Source organism: Pieris napi, chromosome 17 (assembly GCF_905475465.1).
Source record: "Pieris napi chromosome 17, ilPieNapi1.2, whole genome shotgun sequence".
Taxonomy (NCBI): domain Eukaryota; kingdom Metazoa; phylum Arthropoda; class Insecta; order Lepidoptera; family Pieridae; genus Pieris; species Pieris napi.
This window is the reverse complement of record NC_062250.1, coordinates 790,937-815,362: the sequence shown is the minus strand read 5'-3', so window position 1 is coordinate 815,362 and position 24,426 is coordinate 790,937. Positions and strand designations below refer to the sequence as shown.

The 24,426-nt window shown below is 36.6% G+C and overlaps 1 protein-coding gene and 1 long non-coding RNA gene across 6 annotated transcripts in view; one reads left to right on the top strand and one right to left on the bottom strand.

Moving 5' to 3' along the window:
• Positions 1 to 24,426, bottom strand: part of LOC125057859 (teneurin-m) — a 231,422-nt gene that overhangs the window by 102,929 nt on the left and 104,067 nt on the right. The gene's annotated exons all lie outside the window — the stretch shown is intronic.
• On the top strand, positions 5,283 to 5,681 carry LOC125057860. Its single transcript, XR_007118271.1, has 2 exons — positions 5,283 to 5,414; positions 5,482 to 5,681. It is a non-coding gene; the product is annotated as an uncharacterized LOC125057860 (long non-coding RNA).

Here is a 24,426-nt window from a genome sequence, read left to right as displayed (position 1 = left end):
TTTAATACGTCTACAGGACAACGTCTGTCGGGTCTGCTAGTATAAGAATATTATGAATAGGATCAAAACAATATTATGCAATAAACATTTAGCAATAATAAATATTATTAATACATAATTATTCTGTGTTCATTACGAATGATTTACTTATAATGTCAATACATATCTCGAAACAAATGTAGACGAGATGATAAAGGATTTAGACAGATTCATACAATCCAATAATATTATATAACAATTCAAAGAGCCCAAATAACAAAAATTATTAGCCTCCTAAAATAGGCTTGCCGATTACCCCGTAATGAAGTACTGAACTTGCAGGTCATGTGTATGCCGACTTTGCCCCTTGCCCCGTCGGAGGCAGTTAGGACTGATATACTGGGAATTCGAGCGAGGCGTAATAGCCCCCTTCTATAGTTTTAATCTTCTTTATTGGACACCCTTTTGAAGTTTTCGGGTCAGGTATTATGTTAACTCCTTATGATAAATGAAATATCCGCTAAAATCAATTGTGGGATGTGTCGATGGAGGACGGGCATTAAATAAAAATTATCAAAAAGGTAGATACTTCTTTAAAATACAAGAGCACTTCGTGGAATATCTTCTTTCACTGATTTATATATTGACCAATCAAACTCTGCTAAGATATTTATAAGTTGACTACATGCATACATGCCCCATAACAAAAAAACTTTAATTTTATTAATTACATTTTGTTTTTGTCATAGCGTCTAATTGGTCAAATGGTTTCACGATTTCATTAGTATTTATACAAAAAATTTCATAAACTCAATAGATATAGGTTTATATTATTGAAGGTTTTCTAGAAATTTCAAGGTTTATTTTATAGGTGATTGATGCTAAGTGTCTGTCTTGTTATATAAGAGGTAGAAATAAGTAACACATCACTCTCCCAAAAATGTCTTATTTGAAGTATACACTGTTTGCTAAAAGTATCTTAAGACAAAATGGATTAACGTGCCGTTCAAATATCTGGCAGCGCCATCTAGTGAAGACATCATAGTTATAAAAAAGCTATTTTTCGTTATTATTTTTTTACTTTCTTATGCTTTTATTTTTGAGATACTATTCAGCCAATTTAACATGTATTACCGACCGTCATATACACGCAAATAACCGAACAAACATTCCATATTTCCATTATCTCATTTAACGGTCTCTGAGCATCGCGTGTGACTATCAATCTTCAAGTGCACAATAAGAAATGATTTTTCAAGAGCTCGTAGGGTGTGCGACGGCTACAATTAATTCAACGGGACCCCGCGTGAATGGATTAGTCTAATTTACGAACGATTACACATAGTATACAAAGAAAACTTGATAAATGATTGTGTGGCCATCTTTTGCACTCCCACTTGTAAGGGCTTCATTGCAATATATGTAAGATAATTTGTTAAAAAAAGACCTATTCCAAAGGATGAGTTTTACACCGTTAACTATTTATTTTGTAACTGTCAATTATTTTCTTTTGTTGTTTTTTTTAATGTCAGGATTCTCATGCATTTATCTGTCCAAACAGGTGACTCTAAATCGATTAAAAGGCATAACCAATGAAAAAAATTTACGCACGAAAAAAAACAAACAAAAAATTAATTTGAAAAAACAATATTACTTTTAAAAATATTAACTACTATAAGCTCTAACAATAAATACACAGCTTTTAACCATAGGACAGTAGTTCCCTATTAAAAATGCCGAATTAAAAGCTTCCTTGTTCGAGTTGTTTAAAAATACTACAAACGGAACAAAGACAAAGTCGGTTTCTCATTTGAACGCGGATGCATCTGACGGGTGGCTTTGTAATATCCTGCTGACCTCTAAACACAGACACACAACTGTGTCTGCCTCTCACAGTGTTTATATTTACAGTGAATAAATTGAGACAAATTCAATTCAAATACGAAAATTCACCTCCGACGGAGTGAAAGCCTTCAAATTCTTCCATTTGCCTCTCATCTTCGCTACTATTCTCCAATCTATCCCCGCTATCTCTATTATTTTATCTTCCTAGGTTTCAGTTGGTCATTCTCTCTTTTATCTTTCCACTGGGACATTCCAAGTAAGAGTATTTTTTATTCATCTGTCATCACAAACGCAGGCTATGTGACCGGCCGGAAAACATCCATCTTTAGAAATTAGAATACAGAAGTTTATAAATATTAGATTATTTATACATTACACAGATATATTTAAATGTAGTCGCGTAAGTGTTTCACTAGAGGCTTCGGCATGCGACTCCAAAGTTCGCTAGTATGGTGAAGGATGACATCGATGCCTATAGAGAAAAATAAATGATCATTGATACAGAATCCTGAGGTCAAGATCAAGGATTACAGCACCACTGGTTATTTTATTCTCAACGCTGCGGCACAATTGAACCGGATAAAACCGCAGGGCACAGTAGCATATAAACGTATCACTACAAATTCCATACACTGCGACAACAAATTAAACTTTGCTGAAACGTGAAAATAAACTGTATTACATAGCAATAAGGACTACCGAAAACATTCGTTTGTTTTTCCCACTTGAAGCTTTGTAAGCTCCAATAATTCTAGCGCTTTTAGCGAGATGCTCTAACCAATTGTGCAAGGATTATAAGTTATGTTTAATATATAAACAGACTTTATATGAAGCATAAGTTTGAAAAAGTTTATGAAATGAATATTATGTTGAAATGCAGTATGACTTTTATTTATAACAGCACATACCAATGGACGAATTAATAATTGATTAATTGAACTAAAACACCGCAATCACATTTAAATTGTTAATAAAACTTGCGTTAGTTAATACAAAACTTTAAAGAGATAAGAAAATCGATGTTATGTTTCAGGCCTTAGGTTAATGACCTGAATGTATGCCGGTGATAAAGGGATATTTATTTAATGCGGTACCACGCACGCCTTCTAGTGATTTTTAATGAGTTTATTTTGACCTGAGAGCCCTCTTTCCGGGTCTAAAACCTTCCAAAACGTATCTCGGTTTTTGACTATCAATTTTTCAATGTAAACAGTCATTTAACAGTTTATTAGTAATCATAACAATGAAATATACTGTATTTACAATTTTCTTAACCTACATAGTAATGATAAAAATAATTAAAAATTAATAAAAAGAAAATAAAAACAAATTTAAATATTTAATTAGAGCCTTTGCACTTGAACCCTGCGGCAAGGGGAACAAAATCGAAGTTGAAGGACAATCACCATAATTAGTTAACATATAATTAATATTTAAATAATATAAGAAAAAAGCTTGTCTTATTTTTGAGTCAGCATATTCTTATGGTTACGGTAAGGACATCTATCTTCATACTTTTAATTAATATTTAAAATATTGGTAGTAGGTACTATTTTTTTTCTAGTGTAAATTAAGTAGTACTGCCCCCGGTACTTGTTTCGCCTTAATATGATTTTTTTACTTAGCCCACCTTTGTAGTAGCTACATACCAACTATAGAATATTTGGCTAGCTAGAAATCGCTTTTTTTCTTTCCAAAAACCTTCAAGAGTTCAAGGAATAAATAAAAAATACTTGAATTGGTCCAGCTGTCTTCGATCTGAGGAACATATTTGTCGATTTATTTTTATTCATAAAAATTGCAATACATTAGTCCAAATCTATAATCCATTGATTTATGATCCCATATTATTTATAATCGTGTGAGCGGATGGATTTTTGTAGATTTATTAAACTCCAATTTAATTTTATGTACTCAGTGACCTTCACCCAAGTGCCTCACGTTCTTGGTTGCGTGACTCGGACAGAAATGTGATCGAATTCGGTCCACCGGGAATGGTTCACTATTAAATAAATGCTAGCTATCTATTAATCTATTATAGTAGACCTATCTATTATTGAATCCAATCAATGTTACATTATTTACAACCAATGTTTACAAAATATTCATGTGAATTTGTCAAAAGACTTCTGCCAATCGTATGTTTCTTTTTCGATTCTTCTTAATATGAAAATACATGCCAGTATAGTAAAACTTCAATATAATATATAAAGGTGTCGATCGGTACTGTCAGACTTTAATAATTATTTTTCCGCTTTTACAAATGTTGTATAATGGTTCAGCATATGGAATGTACCTGTGCTTGATACAAGCTGTGTTAGCTAGTCCACATAGGGGTGCTGGTAAAGTCTGGCAGACACTTCTTCGACAGACCTTAAGCCATTTTGAAGTACTCAGTAGCAGTCGGAATATAGAATTCCTCCTCTTACCTCGCGACTTTTGCAAGCTGTTAAATGTGCATACATTTTACGTCCTATGCTTTTATGTAAAAAAGTCAGAAAAATTGTATAAATTTAAAATAAAATACATAGGAATTTTGATATGAATGAAAATAAGATACTTATTGAAAAGGTAGACTTTTTATATAGATGGCTATGTTATAGTGTTATATTTTTAATCTATAGTGTGTTAAAAATAAGATATATTTTTCAAATTAAAGAATTAATGAGTGCAGTGGAGGTTTAAGTGTGAGACTGAGAAAGGTTTCACGTTCAAATCCCAGCTGTGCATTTTTCTGTGCCAAGTAACATCGTAAAAGGACCGGCATGCCCTATACTTCGAGGACATGTGAAGGGCACAGAAGTCAAAGCTCATAAAGGATTTTTTGGTTTTTGTTTATAATTAAAATAATTAAATACGTTACCAAAACATGTCATTACTCATTAGGTATTGACGTTTAATTGAGTAAGTTTTTCAGTATAAATACCATTAAAACTAAGTATAATTGATACTTTAATTAGTTATATTTATAGCTTTCAATTACGAATCAGTAAAATAGCTAAAAATACACTATAAGAATTTTATTAAATAGTATAATTATGAAAATATATAAATATTACTAACCAGTTTTAATAGAATATACCAGTTTAATAAAAGTTGTAGCCTTCATAAAATATCGCTAGAGACTTTTATTTAAAATATTTATTATTTGTGTTATATAGATAATCAAATTAATTTGTTATACAGTTAACATTAACATTATAACATTGTGTTATACAGATAATCAAATTAATTTGGCATAGATAATATAATACATTAAATATTTATTTAAAATAAGTATTTTTTAACATTTTCTTCAAAATTGACAATCAATTCAAGAATGAGGTGAGATATATGTGTTGGTACCCTTTTTAATACGTCATATAAAACCTCTATATTAATTCCTCTTTGAAATACTAAACAATTTCTTCGATTTTCAAACCTATTATCATATAAATAGACGTCCAAAGATGTACAAAAAATAGTTCAATAAAATCTCCGGAGTGAAATAAACCAAAAAAAAGGATAAAAATCACAAAAACTTCAATTACCAAATATAAATATTTTTCTTTACTTCAACTTCAGTGACATACGTCTTAATCAGTCAAAATGTAAGTATATCAAGATATTGTTTAAACATATTATGTTACAGGTTTCTTCACCTTTCTTTCTTCTCAGGTGTGGACCTTGCGGCGGTTGCTGTGGAGGATGCTGCGGCCCTTGCTGCCCATGCATCACTATATACACGTGCTGTACGAAGATTTGTTAAAGCAGTATGAACGGGTCGACTCTATCATGGTACCGCGGACTATGGTGCTTCGAACCTATGTGTTCAGTCTACTCAGTGCCGTCTTGTCTTAATAAAATATCCTAAGCCATTGCTATCTTTTAATTTAAATGTCTTACAATTATTCAAACTTATAAGAGCTTCTGGGGTCCGAGATAAAAATATTGTTAATGGGGAATTTATGCAACATAGTATGTTTATATTTAGTTACTGCGCTGACCTACGCTACTGTAGTATCCTATCGACCACTACACCACACAAGAGATAGGGCTAGACTAGAGATAGTCATACTCCAAGCGAAATTAATAAAAGAAAAATCAAAATGGCATAATATTTTTAGAAACTGTACCTATGACTAATGATCCTGGCTGACAGGGAATATCATTGAAAAGTGTTTTTTTTTTGTTTTACAGGAGGCAAACGGGCAGGAGGCTCACCTGATAAGTGATACCGCTGCCCTACTTGCACTTGCTGCCGGCCTTTTAAGAATTGGTACGGTCTTTTCTTGAAGGATCCGAAGTTGACTTGGTTCGGAAATATTTCAGTGGGCAGCTGGATTCATATAGTGGTGGTGCGCAGCAGAAATTGCCTTAAGAAACGCCTTAAGAAACGCTCAGTTGTGGAACGACGGATTAAGGTGATACGGACGGTATTTTGTATTCTGCCTTGACGTCCGATGATGACTCAGCTGCAGGTATAAGGCTGAATTTAGTCTCACGCTCACCGTCAGCGCTCATAGATCAGCGCGTAGTTCGTCAGCGCTGACGCTCAGCGTGGTTCGTTTTAGTATCGTACTGACCGCCTTACTCGACCTGTATCCACTTCGCGATTTGCCATGACTGTACACGCTGACGACGTCCGTTCGACACTACAACGCTCACTGAAAGCAGAGGCGCTCTAGCGATCGTCAGCACTGACAGCTACGCGGCGCCGACGCGCGACGCGTACGGCCGCGCAGCCATCGGCGCTGACCACCGTGCGCGCTGATAGCTACGCGTCATTCAAAAACGCTTCCTAGAAGTTCATATATCTCGACCATCAGCGCCGACGGTGCGCGTGCGGTCGGCGTGACACTAAATTCAGCCTAAGTTCAAACAACTCCTCTGACACTCTCCATGGTAAATGCGGTAGAGGATGCAGAGAGAAACCACATCTCTTCCCAACGCCAAGGGTCAAGCCAGTCGGAAAGTGACTGGTTGTCGACGATTCGAATCGTTCTTCGTTGAATACGGTCAAGCGGAAGGAGCTGGTACTGGGGAGCTCCCGATCAGAGGTGAGTACAGTACTCCATGTGGTGCCAAATTTGCGCTTTATAGAGTTGTAATCGGTGACTCTGGGTGAAGTGCCGTCTCGCCTTGCTGAGCACACCAAGCTTCTTAGAGGCTAACTTAGCCTTTCCTTCCAAATGACCGCGAAACTGAACGTCATATGTCAACGCCTACTATATGCTAGCTGAGGTTTTAAGAAGTGTCATCGAAGAGAGGAGTAGCGACAAAGGGTGTGTTTTTAGCGGAAAACGCGCAAATTTGTCTTCTTGGGGTTAAATTGGACTAGATTTAGTCAAGTGTGGGAATAGATCTATCTTATATCTATTTTGCAGGTACAATATAAAAAATACAACTACACTATCAAAGGCTCTGTATTAAGCTACACATACCTACATACATTACACAATCAAAATAAGCTTTAAACTTTGAACACAAATCACTGCAAATATACGCGAGCAATCAAGTTTAACGAGCTCCCATTTAGCCATTTAGATTCGTCAACCGTCCAATGCGTTTACAGCTACTATAAACTATCACGTACGGAGACCGGGGGCCAAAACCCTAAGTCGTCCAGAATTAATAGGGTTATTGTGGCAATAAATAGAAGGTGGGCGGTCGGCGGCGCGGCGAGATAAATCAAGATGGCCGACCGCAAGATGTCCCGTGCAACGCTTTGCAACACTTAGTGTAAGTAGCCGAGTATTAATAATAAATTCAAACATCTCTGTTAGCTATACAATCATGTATTAGTATAATACACTCCAATATAGTAATATACTAAGAATCCAATAGCGCTACAAACCCCTACTTGGTGTTTTGGTTTGCCCTCGGATAGCATTTATTTGATATTTTTTTCTTATAGAAAAAGACGATATATGCTAGATACCTGTCATCGATTTTTGGTTTTATGACATACCAGTTTGTATCACTGTTTGCCTTCACAGTACGAGCAACAAATTGGGCATACATATATATGAACGCCCGATCTCGAGTCGAACGCTTAAGACCCTATCTCATTACTGATAATGTGCCATATATAACATTGAATCAACATTTAATAACTTCTTTATTTCAGAGTATATCCATATGTTGTTTTATTTGGAGGAAGTAACAATTCAATCAGTTGCTATATTAGTATTGGTTAGTAATCAAAATAAAGATTCCTATAGTAGGGGATGGACAGCATACCAACGTTTTAAGATTTGAAAACTGGTAGTCAATGTAAAATTAGAAGCATTTAATATGTATTTCTTTATTGGGGTTCATAAGGGTAAATTGTGTTACCTAAATGAATAAATGAATTTTTGCGTGTTCTTTGTAATCAACACATCCAGGATACCATTGGTGCTATGCTTAATACGATTCATGAAGGATCAGAAGGATGGGTCTCGGCTAACATACATGACGCACTGCAGAACCAAGGCAAGCCCAATAAATAAGAACGTGTTGTTTACCTGAATACGGAGCGTATTCAACGCTTTCTGGGTACAAGGGGCCCAGAGGCTGCTAGAGTAAACTTTACCTATAATAGAACTTTGGCTGAAGAGAACTACATCATAATTGCCTATGAAGTCAGGGTCGGTATAGTTTTTGGAATAGAGTAACTTCACTACTCAGTTAAAAAGACTTTTCAACGTCTATATGAGGTTATTTAATTTCCGTACCTTTGATTAATGAACGACTCGTTGGAACGAAAGTACGGTTATAACTTTATAAGTAAGTATATGAATGTGTGATTTTTCATGCCCATAGCGTGAAATGAACTCCCAAAGGCAAGACAGAGTTAGTAAGTTATACAAGCACTGTGGGAATATCGCCACATGTTAAACAACTTTGACACATACATCGCGATAACAAGACGCACTTAGAGACAGTTTTACCGGATCAATTCAACTATAAATAATATATTAAAGCATTTTGATTCATACTAGCGTCATTTAAAGGGGTTTAATTATTATAATAGACAATTTAGAATAGACTTGTACAATATAAGAAAAAATTAACATAAATTTGTTTAGCCAATAATAACAAGAGCAGTGTTGGCCTAGTGGCTTCAGCGTGTGACTCTCATACCTGAGGTCGTAGGTTCGATCCCCGGCTGTGCACCAATAGACTTTCTTTCTATGTGCGCATTTAATATTTGCTCGAACGGTGAAGGAAAACATCGTGAGTAAACCGACATGTCTTAGACCCAAAAAGTCGACGGCGTGTGTCAGGCACAGAAGGCTGATCACCTACTTGCCCATAAGATTGAAAAATGATTCATGATCATTTTTCACATTCAGAAATCTGAGGCCAAGACCTAAAGAGGTTGTAGCGCCACTGATTTATTTTTAATAATACCAAGACCTCCAGGACTACATACAACGATTAACCTAGATTGGTACTAAAAAATAGTTCCCTGGTTCGGTTCCCTAGAAAGGCAATACTCTCTTAGCCTCATGTCCTATTGAGCAACAATTGCATCCATACAGTCAACGCCTATAAAATAAAGGCTCTGTCCACACTGAAGTAATTTATATGCCACAGTCCATCACACCCCAACAATAGTCTTAACGAAGTCCATTGCAATTAGAGCCCTCCCGAAATGCCTTCATTAACAATTGTAATACCGGGCTGCATTTTACGATACCAAAGTCACCTGGGGTGGTAAGCATGTAGTCTAGGAGTTGCTGCACTGATATGTTAGTGGGAAGGATTATATATGGAAGTTAGAAAAGGAATGTATGTTGTCTAGGTAAATAATAATGCGGGAGTTAAGTTTTTTGAGCTGTAGATAGAAATTGTGAAAGATAAATATAAAAGTGTCTTCTGTCTGGGCAAGCGAGACTACTTTGGACATTAGAACCAGGCTTGATGATGCTGATTTTCTCGGAAATTAAAAAAAATATCTGAAGTGCAAAAGAAGCATGTAGCTTCATGTAGAGAAGCAACGATCACAGTAGGCATGGGAAACGGCAACTATTGCTGCCTGTGCCGCAATCGCGCAATAACACGCTCATTGATTGTCCATTACTCAAAGTCAAAGTCAAAAATCATTTATTCATGTAGGTAAAACAATGTACACTTCTGATCGTCAAAAAGGAAATATACATTAAATGCATCTAATTTTAAATTTACTGCCAGTTCTCTAATCAAGGGCGTAGAACGGAAGAGAAGAACTGGCAATAAACTCTCCGCCACTCTTTTTTTTAAGGTTAAAATAAATAAACATATGGCAATTGAAATCCAAATGAGGTTATATCATTCGAAATCTGCGAAACCTCATTCCCATATGTCAGAAACATCGTAAAAAAACCCATTATAGCAGTCATAGTCATATAAAGTCATCAGCAACTCCTAAACTAAAAAGGTATTGGATTATTCAGGCGGCGTTAATTCCGTCTGTTTTATCGGCGACCCGTGTCGGAAAGAATTGTTATGGTCCGATTTGCATGCCCCCGAATGGCGTTCTGGCATTGATATACTGGATCTGCCCACTGCCCTTTCGTTTGGTCCACTGATCTATTTACGTGACTCGGGCTAAGCTAATGCCTTATGATTTAAGGCATTTCTATTGACTTGGTAACTTAGTTGTTAATTAGGTTGATTTCATTAAATCTAGTTGATTATTAAAAGTTTTACGAATTAATAAATAAATCTTACATATAAAATGTACTTCATTATTAATTAACTAAAAATATCGTGCTTCACATAGGTATATCACTTACTTAATCACATTTGTAAACAACTAATAAGAGATGTATTTATTGAAAAGGTTACACCGCACAGATACATACATATTTAAATAAAATATGTTTATTATTGATCATAATATACATGTATCACTTATTCCACGTGATTAAATATTAATCCCTACTCATCGGCAAAGAAGACAGATGGTGTAGGCCGAAAGAAAAAGCCGGCGTAAAAAACTCTTTTAAAATAGCAAATATATACATATTTATTTTAGCAAATTATTTAGCAAATATATATATAGCGAAAAAAAACAACACTTATTTTAAACAAAATATCACAAATTAATTAGAAGTAGTCTGTCTACTAGTCCCAGGTCAAGCTAAATCAAGTCCAATATCGCGAAAACTTACGGTAAATACTATAAGTTTTGTAAAGTAAACGAAACCATCATATGGTATGTTATAGTAGTTGTATTAAAAAATACTGTGTTATCCACTTTAAAATCATAATAACACGTATGTATGGAATCCGTTCGCTAGCCAAAGGTTGTTTCGGTTTCCTAAACGCCGCGAAGCCTTAAATTACACGGGGTCGAATGTGCCATTAATTATAACTTTTATTCGCCCACGCACGCTTTAATTAAGTCTTTATTCGGTTATTTTAATGTTCACCGTTTTGCTACCAACTGATAAATAACGAGAATTATGAGGGGAAAGGTAATTTGGTCATTTAGATTAAGATATTTGTGTTCTGCTGCGATGGGCGAGTTGTATTTAACGTATGATATTCAAATCGGAGCATTTCGACAAAATACACTCGGCGTCAAAAAAATCGCACCTTTCTTAAAATAATAATAATAATAATACTAGGATACCTGTATTACAGATTGCCAGTCCCTCCGCATCCGGACCGAATGGAATTTAAGTAGGTACATCAATTTGATCGAGAAACTATTACAAATATTACAAATATACTCACATTTAAGTGGGTGTATGTGATGGTGCATGTATGGTTTAGTGTATGTAAGTGTTAATGTATGTATGTGTTAGTGAATTTATGACTTAGTGTATATATGTCTTAGTGAAGCATACATGAGCATGGGTGATAGTGTACCTATGTACTCGTATACATAACGTGTTAGTGTTAGGTATTAGCTGAGGACTACTAACAACTTCTCAGTCCCCTCGTAGTCTAGATTTTTAAGCCATTTGACTGTAGCTTTTTTACACTCATATTTAGTAAGCGGATATATGTTGATCAACCTGTTTATCTTGTTATATAGGTGACAGCCCATAAAACCAAAAAACCTTCTTGAGAAAGCTGTGGACCAACGGGTATCTGAGGTGCAGACTTTATATTTGCATCGTTTGTTGTCATTCAAAGAAGGATCATAGCGAGTTATGGAGTGTTGTTTGAGCACAGTGTTCAGTATAAATAGTTGACGAACACTCAACACGTCAGATAAAAGATATAGATCTTTGGTAGGGTAAAAAAATGGTTTAGAATAACTTACTTTCAATAACGCACGCTGAGCCCTTTCCAGTTTTATAAGATTAGTTTTACAAGCCCCTCCCCAGACAGTAACACAATAGCTTAAAACGGATTGGCAGAGGGATTGATAAACCACTTTAATTATCGATTTTTCAGCAATATTACGGAGATTCTTAAAGGTGAAGATAAGTTTCCGAGTTCGCGATAGTAGCAGGTCAATGTGGTAGTTAAAATTTAGCGTGCTATCAACAACGACACCTAGATACTTAGTATTGTTGGCAACAAAGATCTTTTGACAGTCACAAGAATCAGTATCAGAACATACATGAGCAGTTAAACCAAGGTTAGTACTAGAACCAGGAGTTTTTATATAGAACGGTATACATTTAGTTTTATTGACATTGATAGTTAGGGCATTCATTCTGAGCCATTTGTTAACAACGTCGAATCCTCTTTGAGCAATGTCGACAGTATCTTTCCAGCTATCACCATGAAACACAAGTGCAGTATCATCTGCAAATGTTATTATTTTACCATTTTGTAACTGGAGGTCACAAAGATCATTGATAAATGCCAGAAACAGTGTCGGACCTAAAACACTACCCTGTGGCACACCATAGCGTATCGGCAAATCGTCACTAACAATGTTGCCCACCTTTACTCTTTGCTGTCTATCACTCAAGTAGCTTTCAAATAGTTTAAGCTGCAAACCACGTATACCCAAAGCCTCCAATTTATCCAGCAGAATAGGACCAGCGACCGCGTCAAAAGCTTTTGCAATGTCCAAAAATACAGCTAAAATTTTATTTTTCTTATTTAGTTTTGTAACAATATGATCAGTTAATTGATGAACTGCGTCGCTTGTTGATGAACCCGGTCTGAATCCAAACTGTGAGCTGGAGAGTAGGTTATTACTTTCTAAATAATCGATGAGGCGTTTGTTTATCAATTTCTCAATGATTTTGGATAGGGTAGATAGTTTAGAAATAGGTCGGTAGTTACCGACACAATCTCTATTACCACCTTTAAAAACCGGAATTACTTCAGCTAGCTTGAATAGGTCCGGAAAGATCCCTGTAGAAAGAATCAAATTAAATATATATGTAAGTGGAGGGACTAAGATTTCATGATAACGTTTGAGAAAGGCTCCAGAAATATTATCTCTGCCCGCAGCACCGTCCTTCTTCAGTTGCAAGATAAGAGATTGAACTTCAACTTCATCAGTAGGTAGCATGACGAATGAGGACAGTGTAGGATTGATTGATGGTTTTTTATAACAGCTATTAGAATATGATTTTTCGGCAATATCTTTCCCGATAGAAACGAAATATTTATTAATGTTGTTGACTGAGACCATCGGGTCTAGTGGAGAGACCAATTCAAGTGCAGTGCTAGTTGTATTGTTAGAGTAGGTTAGTTGTTTGATAGTGTCCCAGAGAACTTTTGTATTAGTCTTAGCAGCTTTAAGTAGGCGGTTGCTCTCATAAGTATTTTTAATATTTTTTAAAAGTGAGTTGCAAAAATTTCTATACCTCTTGTAAGTTAACGTTAATATTTCGTTACTAGGATTTTTTCTTGATTTTTGATGTAGTTTGTCACGATGCTTTACACATCTTAGTAGACCTGCAGTCATCCAAGGCCTCTTGATCCTTTTACGATTTGGGATGGTTAAAGTTTTCGTATTTGCTTTAATTACAGTGTCAAGCGCAGTCAGAAGAAATGCTGTTGCCTCATTGGGATCAGTCATTTTATATACAAGGCTTAGATTTAAGTTCTTCATAGCATCGTCCAAAGACGGGTAATCAATCTTTTTCAGAGATGAGTATTTGTCAGTCATAGTGCTACGTTCAAGTTTCAGAATTAAAGTGTCGTGATCCGTGACTGAGGTTTCAGCAACATAACAAAAGACGCGATAAGAACATTTTAATATTACATGGTCAAGACAAGTCCTGCCATGAGTTGGAAATATGTGGGCTGGCAATAAACCGTGAGAAGCCAACATATTCAAATACGTTGAAGAATTAACATCCTTATTGTTATCCAATATATCAATATTGATATCACCTATCAGAACTTTATGTGGACTACTAATCTCAGAAAGAAGTTTGTCAAGAGATACCAAAAACCGTTGAACATCTTTGTAACCAGGTGGTCTATATACTGCAATTAGTGTTACATTATCCTCAAGGTTAGTCAGTATACAGTTGGCATCACAAAGGTCAGGCTCGGATATAACTAATTTCAAATGTTTTTTGTAAAATACTACAACTCCTTCATTCTGTGTGAAGTTTTTCTCGGTTAGAGCAGAGTTGTATCCCTCAAGAGATGGGAAGTTACGATTATTATGCAGCCAACATTCCGTTAAGATTATTAAGTCCCAATCAGTCCTGGATCTAAACAATAAGGTTTGAAAATCAGAAAAGTTACGATTTATACTACGAATGTTTTGATGGATAATTTTTAGACACTTATTCGGGCAGTTCATAAGTCTCTGGCAGTCCTCTATGTCACAAAGAGAAGATTGTGCAACATCAAGTTTATCGATATCATTTATAATTGCATTAGTTTTATCGAATTTTATTTATTGAGTCCGCAACTATGGTAAGACAAAAAGGCACGCGGTACAGCACAACCCTACGAGGATTCCACAATCCCGGGGACAACGCCACACAAATGAGACCAACACAATACACATACACACGGCACGAAAACAGACTGAGATAGTTGTTAACAGTTACATTCTTTCTATGAGTACACTTTGTATAAATTGAGTGCAAGTGATGTATAATTTCAGTGAGTGTGTGAATATAGGTTAAAATAAGTGTAAGAGCAAATACAAATTCAAACGAAAATACATTATAGACTAAACGAGAACTTAACATGAAAAAATTGACTAAGGTAATTTTATTACTAGCAAGACTAAAGTAAATCAATAGAAATAAATAACAATATACAGTTAATTGGCAATATAGGTTGATGAGAAAGCAGTTACATGCAATGAGTCATGATTCCTTTGCCAGCTGAGATAAGCATTTTTCTGATTGGATTAAAATCGGTCTACCAGTCGAATCCTTACGCAAAAGTATTCTTCCATTTGAATGCCAGCACGAGTAGTTATGTTTCTTGGCAAATTGACGGGTTTCAAACATAAGTTTTCTTTGAGATGGACCTAGATGTTCGTCAATGTAAAGTGGAGTCTTTATTCCTGGCAAACCGATAGTATGAGTATTGAGCTTCTCAGAAACCGGCCTTCCTTTGTTAAAGTTTCGCAGCTTAGTCAATAAATCATTTTTAGCATTAACACTCGTAAATTCAACAACAACAGGTCTTGATACTCCTGGTCTACCCGGCAGCCGATACAAGTCACGTACAACACTCCTATTTATATCGACATCCACAGCTTTGCCGATGACAGAAAGGGTCGAGAGTAAGTTGTCAAACTTTTCGTTTTCAGAAATCGGGATATTGCGAATCTCCAGAGTTGCATCTCTTGTACGAAACTGTATATCCTGGATATGCGATTCTAAGTTTTTTATGGCATTTTTATTATTTTTTTGGTTAGTTTCAATTTCCTTTACTCTGTCATTGGTCTCCTCCTGAAACTTGTTAATAAATTCTATTCCTTTTTCTATTTCTGAGTTAGACTTCTTTATTTCCTGGAATTCAGTTTTTATATTGGATAATTCAGAAAATAATTTGTTTAAGGTGTCATTTAGAGTGGACTTCCATTCACGTAGGTTTCGTTCTTGATCCTCTCTCCATTCAGAAAGCATTTTCAGGACATCCGCTCTTAAGTCGCTACTTTCGGAACTAGAATGAGCATTCGGGGAAGAGGTCTCCATTCGTTGTCGCTTGGAGCGCGTTGTTATATTGGTGTCACCCTTGGCAATACAGCCCGCACTCGTCATCGGAGACTTCGAAAGATCAGACTCCGATCGGGAACAAGACATCACAGAAGTGTTACGAGGGGGTGAGCGTAGGATATTGGGCATATCTTCAATGAACCCAGAGTTCAATATCGCAAAGCAACAATAGACAATCGCACCAGTTGATCGTAGTAGGTATAACAGCTTTGTAGTACCGTAGCAAATCACAAGCGTCGTAGTCTAACTTACGTCATTAGCCGAATGTGATGTAGAATTTCGACTCGCCGGCACTCAACCGTTTGGTGTAATGGCAAACAACAGCGCCCACTTCACAGCCTATCCAAGAAGAGGCACGGGTTCAAAACCACAAAAGTCCAAACAGTTCAATTTAGTATTTTAATTTAAGATTTTAAATTTAAATTTCTCACAAAACTCAACACAGTGGACACGTCCAAGCGCTTCCGCGGTCCGGAGGGGAGAGGAATTCGTGTCAAGCGATTATAACTTCTAAGATCCTTCCTGTACCCTATCATTATTAGTATTATTTAAAAGCTCAATTAATAAGCTTTCAAAAAAATAATCATTTGTTTACGGAAAATCAAAAACCACAAATCGCCAGCACTTTGATTAAAAAGTGGCGATGTACGCGTTTGGAGGCTCACTAATTGTACCACCCTGGACGCGTATAAAACGAAGGGGTAAAAGTCAATTATGGGTTATTCGCTATCCAGACGTCACAGAGGTCACTTCTGAAGAGCTTCGACAAGAAAAAACCCAGTGAAAATGGATACCATGGCAAAGCAGCAGCTCAAGTGGTGGCCCTACTGCAAATCGGACTACGGCAGGTTGAAGTTGCTCGGCAACTGAAAATCAGCCGATTTCGAGTGCAACGGGTACACCAACGGTTCCAAGAGACTGGAGGTTACATCAGGAGACATGGATCCGGGAGACGTCGCTGCACTACCGTCAGAGGTGATCGCTTCATTGTGTCGACGTCTTTGCGGAACCGCTTCTCCAACGCTGTGGAGCTGCAGCAGCGGCTTTGAGCTACTCGAAGGACAGCTCACAGCGTCTCCACTATCAGAAGAAGGCTGTGAGAGAAGAATTTGCTGCCCCGGAGAGCTGCTACAGGCCCCCAATTGACTGCCATCCACCGGACGAAAAGGAAGCAATTTAACGAAACGCACGTGCCGTGGACATTCGACCAGTGGAGGAATGTCCTGTTCTCCGACGAAACCCAAGTGTGCCTATACACCAACAACATGCGTAAGAGAGTCTATCGGCGACTAGGGGAGTTTTTCACACCAGCCTGCACCGTGGAAATCGTCGGATATGGAGGAGGATCCTGCATGTTCTAGGGCGGCATTTCTATCGACGGCAAGACAGCCCTCGTGTGCGTCTCCAGAGCTGGAGATGGTCGCGGCTAGGGGTCTCTGACTGCCCACCGGTATATCACCGAGGTTTTGGAGGAGGATGTGGTCCCATGTGCAGGTTTTGTCGGCGCCAACTTCGAGTTCATGCACGACAACGCCCGGTGCCACACAGCCTTGATTGTCAAGGACTACCTACGTCGAGTTGGCATCAAGGTTATGGACTGGCCAGTAAGAAGCCCCGACCTCAATCCTATCGAGCACCTCTGGGACGAGCTGAAACGGCGCCTTCGGGCCCGTAATCCAGCTCCTGCCACTCTCGATGAGCTTCGAGATGCCATCATCGAGGAGTGGGACAACATTCACCAGGAACACGTCGTGACGCTCATCAGGTCCATGACTGACCGCTTGGAAGCTGTTCGGAGGGCTAGAGGAGGCAACACTAGGTTTTAAGACAAATTTTTAAGGATTGTCATTGTTTATTTTTAATTTTTGTATCGTTCCTTTTATTTGTAATTTTGATCAGAATACACATTGTTTCACATTTTCCCAGAATTTTCTTTTTTTATGGGGGTTGTGGCCAATTTCCTACCGTTTTCAAATAAGGGATTTCATTAGCTTTCAAATGATACTAATAATGATAGGGTACAGGAAGGATCTTCGGAGTTACAATCGCTTGACACGAATTTTAGGAAAGGTGCGATTTTTTTGACGCCGAGTGTATTAAAAAGCAAGGTCACATACATACGTCGAGGTAATACGGGTGGAATTTAGTATTCTGATAAAACACTGTTTTGACCGGATTGAAGTTATGTATTATTATAAATTTACAACTATTTAACATAATTTTAAATTTATCCGACGTTTCGCGTGCTTTACAGCGTGCGTGGTCACGGTGACTGAAGACAAAAGATGTTGAATGTCAAGAAGTATCACAGCTGCAGAGAAAGTTGCATTATCTGTATTTATTTCCCCGGAGTTGGTATCGACTAAAAGATGGAGGGTTTTGGCAAAAATGGCTCACGGTGTCCTCTATTTTCGCGGATTGTGTTTCTTTTTGAGATTTTAATTTGGATATTATTGGATCCCAGGTGTTTGACAATTTTAGGCCGTCTTCTCTATTGAAATTGGGGTGTTTTTTGATTTCAATGGCTTCGCGTACCAATCTTGGGAAGAATCTTTTCTCTTTCGCAAGTACTTTTGGTTGGTCAAAGCGTATGTAGTGATTAGGCCTATCTAGTATGTGTTCACAGACTGCTGATTTTGTGTGTCGTCTATGTCTTATGTCTGCAATGTGTTCTTTGAGTCTGCTGGACATATTGCGTTTAGTTTGCCCTATGTAAGACAGGCCACAGTCGCAATCCAGTTTGTATATACCTGCATCTTGCAATGGGGTGTTACTTTTGATTGGTCTTAGGAATTGCTGAATCTTCTTGTGCGGCTTGAAAATTGTATGAATAGTAGCTCGTTTTAGGATCCGGCTAATTCTATCTGTAACTCCCTTTACATATGGCAAGTAGGCTGGCTGGCGGGGAACTGTTTGTGTCTTGTTTTTGTTTTTGTGATGCAGCCGGGGGATGCGCAGCTTGTTTCGGTGTAGCACCTGTTTGACATGCTGTAGTTCCTCCTCGAGGTGGGCATCATCACAAAGACGTTGGGCTCTCTGAAACAAACATTTACCGACAGAAAGCAGTTGTGAAGGGTGGTGGTGGGATTCACCATCATTGCAAAAAGACTTAGAGAACAGAACATGTCACCAGATTATGTAGATATTGTTAAACACTGTCTCACATCAGGATACTTAATGTGGAAAGATGAGTTCTATGTGCAGGTTGATGGAGTAGCCATGGGTTCTCCAGTGTCACCTATAGTCGCTGACATCTTCATGGAGGACTTTGAGGAGAGAGCTCTGGCCAATGCCCCGAATAAACCTCGACTGTACAAGAGATATGTCGATGACACATTTGTAGTACTCCCCAATGACAAAATATCTGCATTTCTAGCACATTTAAATTCAATACACAAGAACATTAAATTTACTGTTGAACAAGAAAACAACAACCGTCTGCCCTTTTTAGACATTTTAATTATACGCAAAGCAGATGGCACACTAGGTCACACAATACACAGGAAAGCAACCCACACAGATAGGTACCTCAATGGTGAATCCCACCACCACCCTTCACAACTGCTTTCTGTCGGTAAATGTTTGTTTCAGAGAGCCCAACGTCTTTGTGATGATGCCCACCTCGAGGAGGAACTACAGCATGTCAAACAGGTGCTACACCGAAACAAGCTGCGCATCCCCCGGCTGCATCACAAAAACAAAAACAAGACACAAACAGTTCCCCGCCAGCCAGCCTACTTGCCATATGTAAAGGGAGTTACAGATAGAATTAGCCGGATCCTAAAACGAGCTTCTATTCATACAATTTTCAAGCCGCACAAGAAGATTCAGCAATTCCTAAGACCAATCAAAAGTAACACCCCATTGCAAGATGCAGGTATATACAAACTGGATTGCGACTGTGGCCTGTCTTACATAGGGCAAACTAAACGCAATATGTCCAGCAGACTCAAAGAACACATTGCAGACATAAGACATAGACGACACACAAAATCAGCAGTCTGTGAACACATACTAGATAGGCCTAATCACTACATACGCTTTGACCAACCAAAAGTACTTGCGAAAGAGAAAAGATTCTTCCCAAGATTGGTACGCGAAGCCATTGAAATCAAAAAACACCCCAATTTCAATAGAGAAGACGGCCTAAAATTGTCAAACACCTGGGATCCAATAATATCCAAATTAAAATCTCAAAAAGAAACACAATCCGCGAAAATAGAGGACACCGTGAGCCATTTTTGCCAAAACCCTCCATCTTTTAGTCGATACCAACTCCGGGGAAATAAATACAGATAATGCAACTTTCTCTGCAGCTGTGATACTTCTTGACATTCAACATCTTTTGTCTTCAGTCACCGTGACCACGCACGCTGTAAAGCACGCGAAACGTCGGATAAATTTAAAATTATGTTAAATAGTTGTAAATTTATAATAATACATAACTTCAATCCGGTCAAAACAGTGTTTTATTTAAATGAGTTATGTTAATCAAAGACAATACTATTTAGTATTCTGCCTCGAAGTCCGATGATGAGATTCATCTCTTATCGTTCCACAACTGAGCGTTTTCTAAGGCAGTTTTTGCCGCGCACCACCGCTATGCGGTACCAGCTGCCTTCTGAAGTATTTCCGAACCAATTCGACTTAGGGTCCTTCAAGTAAAGAGCGTACCAATTCTTAATAGGATGGCAACGCAACGAGCCCTCTTGCATTGAGTATCCATGGGCAGCGGTATCACTTAACATCAGATGAGCCGCCTGCCCATTTGTCCTCTGTTCTATAAAAATAATAACATACGTAAATTGTAACTTCAAAAACCTCAGTAGATAACTGCTTTACATCTAACATTTAAAGCCTAAAATGTTCCAATTATATTAAAATAGTTATATAATAAATGATATCCAGTCTAAGAGACACAATTAAAGGATAAAAGTTGATATGTCCACCAAATGTTATCCTTTAATTTGTCTCTTAGTCCCGAGTCGGATTCCAATAACCTGAAATCAAACAGGTATTTGAGTCAAACAATACTGTCAACGTAATGAAACAGTTGAGTAAAGAATGCGACACACGTACTCACAAAACCAATAACAAACTCGAGTCAAACTTGCAAGAATTGTTTACACAACGCAATTTGATGTCCCTTTTTAATCGGGAATCTTTCGAGACCTGTAAACAACGGACTTCAAAAGAAAGTAACAAATCATTAAATTTAGGGTTAAATTGTATTCAATCAACTTCAAAAGAACAGCTAATATGAGCTAAAGGACTATAAATATGTGGCTGTAAAGTGCTACTTAACTAAACAGGCTTTTACCACGTAAACAAGTTTAAGAAGAAAATATACATGGTTATTAATTTAATGACAATCACAAATCGACGAAGTAACATTCTTACAAAATTTAAAGTGCTAACAGATACAAGTTGTAACTTACACAAAATATTAAATCATTAAATGTATGTTTATTAGTGATTTTGAGATTTGCAAACATTGCATGTAGTTTGCCGTAATGACAATGTATAATGAAATGTTAAGGGAATTACAACAAATTAATCACCTTTAAAATTTAAAACTACACCAATGAATGTAAGTTAATAATAGATTGTAATTATTATTAATTATAATAACAAAAACGCTGTCATAAATTACAATGAAACGTTGATACATTAGATAACAATTAATTCATAGTAATTCTCGTTATAACAATAAATTATCGTCTAATTTGTTTGAGGGTCATAAGTTAGCAGTTATCGGATTTTTAATCTATCTGGAGCATTTATTCAAAGGATGCCGACATTTTCTGGGTCAATGAATTCTTGACGTGCTTAATTTTTTATTATTAGTATACATTAACATCTTATAAAAGGTTGGCAATATGGGCAAACGGGCAGAAGGCCCAACTTGATGTTAGGGACAGTTTCAATGCCAGAGGACTCGTGAGAGCGTTGCCGGACTTAAGAATTGCTACGCTCTTTTCTTAAAGGACCCTAAGTTGAATCGGTTCGGAAATACTTCAGTGGGCAGCTGGTTCCACATAGTGGTGGGACACGGCAAAAACTTGAGAGAGGTGAGGTGGAATTGAAAATATCGAAATGTATGTGTCAATGGAATTGTATCATATTATTTTGTTCTTATAAATTATAAGTATAGCAGACAAAATCTTCACATACATATTTCTCATTCTATTAGATGCATTTATGATAGTTGTGTTGGTAGTTTAATATGAGTACAGCTTTCTGTGTCCTTAAGACTTTTTACTAGCCGGAAATCGAACCCACCTAAGCACGACAACTATAACGCTATTATAACTTTAATGCCAGTACACTTTTATATTAGACTAGCGGCCCGTCCCGGTTTGTAGATATTGATATGTTCTTTAATATTGTGGAACATTTGTTCTATCATCAATAGTTTTCGCAGCGAATGAAAGATATTTTATAGGCATTTTTTTTACACCTTGGGTATTAGTATTGTAGTTTTAGTAGGGATCCTTTTTTTCTTGAAATTAAAATAGCTTATATTAATCAGTGATAATGTAGCATTCAAACAGTGAAAGAACTTTTAAAATCGGTCTAGTACTTTTTGAGCCAATTCGTTACAAACATACTTACATACAAACCTTTCCTCAAATATTAGTATTGAAATGGATATTGCATGTTTCGCAATATATATTAAAATATGCATCTGCTATATCAATGCGCTTAATGATTACGAAATAAATAAATAAGCAACAACAAATACCTATTATATTATCTGAGTTAGCTATCCGCGTGTCTCGTGGCAATTCCTGGCTTCATCTCTTAGGAAAACTTGGAACTCCTTTAATCCCGTAGATGTGTTCTGTCTACTCCCATTGTAACGAAACTTTTTATACAACTTTTTCCTTTAATTTTATTTCGGCCTCCGGATTATCTCGCCTTTTATATGCGATCTTCACTTTATTACTCTTGAAGTAGTTTCTTGGATTTGTAATAAGTCAGTTTAAGTTTTAATGTGCCTAATGAAGATAAAACTACTTAGACTCGGCGGGTTTTAAAACTCTTTAGCATACTTATAGGATTTACGTTTTTACTTGACTTGGACATATTCGCTTTTAAAAACTTGGTTTTTTACTGTTACTGTACATTTTGCCCAATCAGGCTTCTTAGTTTTATAAGCGTGGCGATTTCCTAAATCTTTGGGGTTCCACCCCGAGAGTATACCCAGACGCAGGCTCTCTCTTCAACTGTTATTTTGCATTCATTCGTGTCATAGCAATTAACTAAATCATGGGAGTTACGCCCCGAGAGTATAGCCAGACGTAGGCACTCTCTTCGAATGTAACATTGCATTCATTCATTATATAGCAATTAACATTTTTGATGATTTTGCTTATATTCTATTGTTGTACGCGAATGGTTAATATAGAATAAAACTAAAGTCCTCTATTATTTAAAGCACCCCGATGAGCCAGGAACTGTACAGTTAGGATAATTGAATTTTGTTTTCACTATAATGTGAATGACTATTTAAAAATAATTATTATTTTTATAATTCTTTTTCAATTGTGTAATGGTTGCACCTCCTTACAAATGAAAATAAAATAGTTAGTTGCCAGTTCTTCTCGCTCCCTTGATGTAAGGAGTGGTAGTAAAGGTTAATTTAGATCTATTTCATAAAATATTTTCGATGTTCATAAGTATACAAGTTACCTAAATGATTAAACACAGTTTGACTTGGAATTAGATTAACGGAGAAACACATAATAATAAAAATTGTATCAATCAATTCTTTATATATTTAGCAACATTAAATAATATGATAAGTGAAAGTAGTTTAAACATATAATAAAATATCGTATCGCGTTCAAAGCAGAACTACTTTGTTAAAATAATTGCCCAAGAGCGTTCATTTTGAATTAGATAGATTCCTTTATTTTTCAGTATCAGAACTTTGTATTGTTTCTTCATTTTTCCACTCAAACTTTCGCAGATATAATACTTGGACTGTGACTCAAATCTTTTTAATTCATTTGAATACTTTGATGATCATTTCGGCGTAAATGGATCTTGTTTTGACTAAAAACTTTTCGACTTCGAAACAAAAACCATCCGAACAAGCGAATATCGGCGGACCCATTGTTTTTCTACTAAATTGCTTTAGGCTTCAAAAACCATTACGAAATGTTGAATATATAATTCTAAGACTAAAATAATATTGTTTAATATTGTATAGTCGCGGCAAAGAACCACGCGTCTAAAGGTGCGTACAGACTATATAACATAACATGTTATACAACATTGCTATACAACATGTTTCAGATAATGTGGACACTGAATGTTATAAAACATGTTATAATAACATGTTATTGATATGTATGCTAGGACGAACCCAGCATCTACGTTTTTTTTGTTTTTCTTTTGTTATTTAAAATGATTATATAACATTGTTATATTGCATTGTTATTCTAATGTGTACAGTATTGTTTTATGTTATAATGTTTAATAACAAGGTTACATAATGTGGACGTGTTATAAAACACAAGTTATATAA